The sequence below is a fragment of the Chiloscyllium punctatum genome, chromosome 2 (assembly GCF_047496795.1).
Source record: "Chiloscyllium punctatum isolate Juve2018m chromosome 2, sChiPun1.3, whole genome shotgun sequence".
Lineage (NCBI taxonomy): Eukaryota > Metazoa > Chordata > Chondrichthyes > Orectolobiformes > Hemiscylliidae > Chiloscyllium > Chiloscyllium punctatum.
The window spans coordinates 79122087-79126691 of NC_092740.1; positions in this window are offsets into that span (position 1 = coordinate 79122087).

The window sequence follows — 4605 nt, forward strand, 5'->3', positions numbered from 1 at the left end:
TGGAAACAATTAAACTTTCAGTTTCAAAGCTGGCTTCTCAGCCATGTTAAATGTAAGTAATGGTGACAAGAATTGCTGTGCATTTGATCCAAATGATGTTATTGTATCAGTTTTACAAGATTACCAATTACTGCAGTAAGATTGATTCAAGTCTATGCTCTCTGGAAGTTGTACTTTGACTTATTCCTTCTGCTGCACAGCTGTACTTCAAAGGCCAGAATTTTAGAAAATTGTCTCAATAAAAGCTACCATTAAGAAGTTCTTTTTCCGTAAGTCCTCTTGTCTTGTGGAACATGTTGACCTAAAGGATATGTCTCAGTAGGTAAGTAGATGTGCTTAATGTTGCTCCTACATTGATTGTTTTTTCACTTACTTATTCCCAAGGACAGCTTCAGTGATGTATCTGCTTTCACGCCACTAATATAGCCCTTTTCGATGGGCCACGTTAGCTATTTAAAATTAAATAGGTACTGAAAATAACTTGCTGCTGTGATAAAGGAACAGTTTTAAGATGTCCACAAACGCTTTGTAAACATAACCGATTATCCTAGTATGCCAAAGGTTTTGATGATCATTAGTTCAATTATACGTACATGATTAATTCCATTCCATAGGCATTTGAGATTATCTGTGTTACTTATTCAAGAAATAGTATTTTATTTATTTCAGTATGCATTCAACAACATTGAAGTAAAAGTCTGTTTATGTGCTTTTAGGACATTGACCATACCGTGGATGAGAGGAAGGGTGAATCAAGAGAAAATATCCTCTAAGCAAGTCCCCTTAATGGCCTTCAATCACCAAACAATTTAGGAAATATGGGATGTTATCACTGACTTTAAAATATAGTTCCAAGCCCACACATGTAAATACACTTACAAATGTTAGTTTGGAGCAGAAGTTGACCGTTCAGTCCCTCAAGTTTGCTCTGTCATTTGATAAGAACAGGACTTACTTATTTATTCCACATTCCCAGCTACCCAGGATAATTATTCACTCCCCCTGTTTTTCGAGAATCTGTCTATCTCTGCCATAAATATATTCAAAGATTCTGTTTCTACCACCTTTTGGGGAAGAGAGTTCCAAAGACTCTTAATCCTCTGTGATAACAATTTCTCCTCTAATTTGTCTTAAATGGGTGATCCCATACTTTAAACAATGGCCCCCAGTTTTAGATTCTTCCACAAGAGGAAACTTCCTTTTTATATCCACCCTACTAAAACTCATCAGGATGTAATATATTGCCTGTTACTCTTTAAAATCTAGTGGATACAAGTCTGAACTGTCAAACCCTCTTTTGACAAGCCGCACATTCTAGATATTAGTCTAGTGAACCTTCTCTGAACTACTTCCAATATGTTTACATCCTTCCTTAAATTACGAGGCCCATTCTGTACTCAGTAATCCAGATGTGGTTTCATCAATGCTCTGTGTAGCTGAAGCATAACCTCTCTACTTTTCTATTTAATTCCCTTTAGAATAGTCATATTGGCAAGATCTTACTTTTTTTTGGCTGAGTCCAAGTTAAATCATGTTTCTTGGAGAGTTTTTGCTGCAAGGCCTAGCGAGTTCTCTCAAAATGTCTTACTACCTATGTGCTCCCCCACCAAAGTATCCCTTGCATCCAATTCTGGACTCATCTTACTGTGCACCATTCTCAGAACAACTCACCAATCAACAGACATTCCCTGAAAGACTGGCATATTTTGTGCCTGCACAATCTTTGAAAGGCAACAGTGCACCTTGACAAACATTGACAATCCACGTTGTCCCTCAATGGCTACATCATGACACATTAGGGAATATCACATATATTGGAAGCACATAGATAGCCAATCATCTGTCTGTACTAACAAACTGCCTCCAAAACCATCGGCTCTTATCTTATTATTTAGCCTAACATGTGGTCCCTTACCAAACATCTTCTGGAAATCCAGACATGTTACATCCTCTGCTTCCCCTTTATCAATCCTGCCTGTTATCGCTGCAAAGAATTCCAATAGATATGTGAGACATGATTTTTCATTCATGAAGCTGTGCTGACTCTCTTTGATCACATTATGCACTTCTAAATGCTCTGCCTTCGTATCATTTACAACAGAACTTTTGTAAACAAACCTTTTTCCAATAACAGCCATTACGTTAACTGGCCTTCTGTTACCTGATTTTTGTCTCCTTCCATTTTTAAATAGACATGTTACATTGTTCATTTTCCAATACTCTGAGACTTTTCCAGAATGTAAGGATTCCTAGAAGATGACTACCAGTCTATCCACTATCTCTGCACTTACTTCTTTTAATTTCTTAGGATATATCCCATCAGGCCCATGAACTTATTGGTCTTTAGCCCCATTAATTTCCCAAGTAATGTTTCTCTTTTAATGATAGTTGTTATTTTTGTTTTCTCTCCTGTTTTTGCCACTTGATATTTTTGGAACTGGGTAGTAGACTTTGGCAACATAGCTGGTCTTCCCAGAGTAGTGCATGACTAATTGTGTTGAGACTGCCATATTATAACACAGCTGACTTCATAAAGAGAAAAGGATTCAATACTGAGTGTGAAAGTAATCTATGATCATCAGCATCACTTCTGCACAAGGAACCCTGGGAGCTACCATGATGCCTTTACCCTTGTGAACTCCTATGTTACTGCTTCATTCGAAGGGCTGAATACCTTCCAAGAATGAATACTAGGAGACAAGAGCCACCCTCTGCAATCATGGGTGATGTCTCAACTACACAAGCCTCTGACTGAAGCTGAGGGTAAACAAAATGTTGCCTGTTCTTCAATCAGGGCCATCATTGAGCAAATGATAAGTCACCTGAGGATGAAATTCAGATGCTTGGAGCAGTATTTGGGGCCTTTGCAGTATAGTCCAGATAGAATGCACCACAGAAATCCTGCATGCTATGCAGTGCACAACTGGAGCAGGCCAAGATGGGATGGGATGGATGCAGCAGCAGACTTCAAAGGAGGTTAATGAGAACATTGAGCAGGAGAAGCATCACTTTCTGTAAGATAGAGCCCAACAGCATCAGGGGAGACAAACCAGACAAGACTTATTCAACACTTAATTGCAGTAATGCGAGCTGGGTGCAGTAATCGGTCTTTGACTGTAAATTTATTGTTGATTGAAAGACAAGCAGTCCCTGTCAATTTCTGAAAGCAAATGCAGCTTTTCTTTTTTTTTAATCTTTGCTTTCACTGTAACCGAATTAAAGTGAACATTTTCAACAGTTTGAAAGCTTTTCAGCATGCGATGCTCCCATATTGAACAATTAAATTCTGTTACGCTACAATAGATGTTAGGGTAAAAGTAGCTCTCCCTTCGACATTGAGCTAAGGATGGTTTATCTCTGTAGCTTGGTTCTTACAGCTGCAGTTGCAATGATCCTGTCAGGCTTTGCTTAGTGATGGTCTATTAAGGAAAGTCTTAAGTTGACGTTGAAGTATCTTGATGGCTGGCTGCACATTTTTTAGTCACAGTTTCTCAGTCATCCATAACCATCAAACCGCAGTTGCACTTTAGCAGAGGGACAGAATGCAGATTTTGCATCAGAATGGTGACCCAGCTTCCTCACCTAACAAAGCCCTCAAATCTACAGGAAGGGATGGTATAAATCAAGCAGCGCAGGTGGAGACAACAGTGACAAAGGCCTCTCAATATAAAGTAATCTCTGGAGAGAGGTCACTCAGTCCTATTGAGAAACAAAGTTGAATCTTCCATTAATCTTCCACTTTGAAAAAACTGATAGTAAAGTCGCGAAGAGGAGAAAGTATTCATGTAGGGATATATATGTGACACACAATTAAATGGATGCACTTTTTTGACATCTAGGACTCTGATTTAACAACCAGGATGACATGTTGGTACTGACAGAATTTCAAGAGTCTAACAGATTTATTTGGAAGCACTAGCTTTCATAGTGCTGCCCTTTTATCAAGCACTTGAAAGAGCAGCGTTCGGAAAGCTAGTGCATCCAAATAAACCTGTTAGATTATTACCTGGTGTTGTGTGATTTTTAACGTTGTCCACCCCAGTCCAACACTGGCTCCACATCATGATGGTAAAAAAACATACGGATGATTTAACCCAGCATGTTATTGGGATGAGGACAGCAAAACTGTTTGTGAAAACATTTACGATTCGTTTTTATCTGGAAGGTCCTATTATTATTGCATCAAAAGATTGGGCTGTGCACAAACACACAACCTTCCTCTTACTTCACCAAATCTAGGACAGCCTTTGACAGGGTTGAGGAAAATGCCTGTATTTTGTATCTGAGCTGGAGGGGAGCAGAGAAATGCTGCCGTGAGAAAGGTGTATATTAAAGGATAGCTGGCACAGCAGGAAGAAATGGCACTCGACTATTTTGTTAAGTTCACTTTGTCTTTTCAAAACTATGGTTAATGCTCTGTCATACAAATATGGCAAGCTTGTCTTAAAGTAGTAAAATTCATGAGAAAACAGTAAACCAGAGCCTATTGAGCCTGCTCCATTATTCATTAAGATCATGGCTGATTATTTACCTCAACTTCACTTGGACATCCACTGTCAATGTTCCTTAGTTCCCCTACAGGCAAAAATTCTATCTATCTCAACC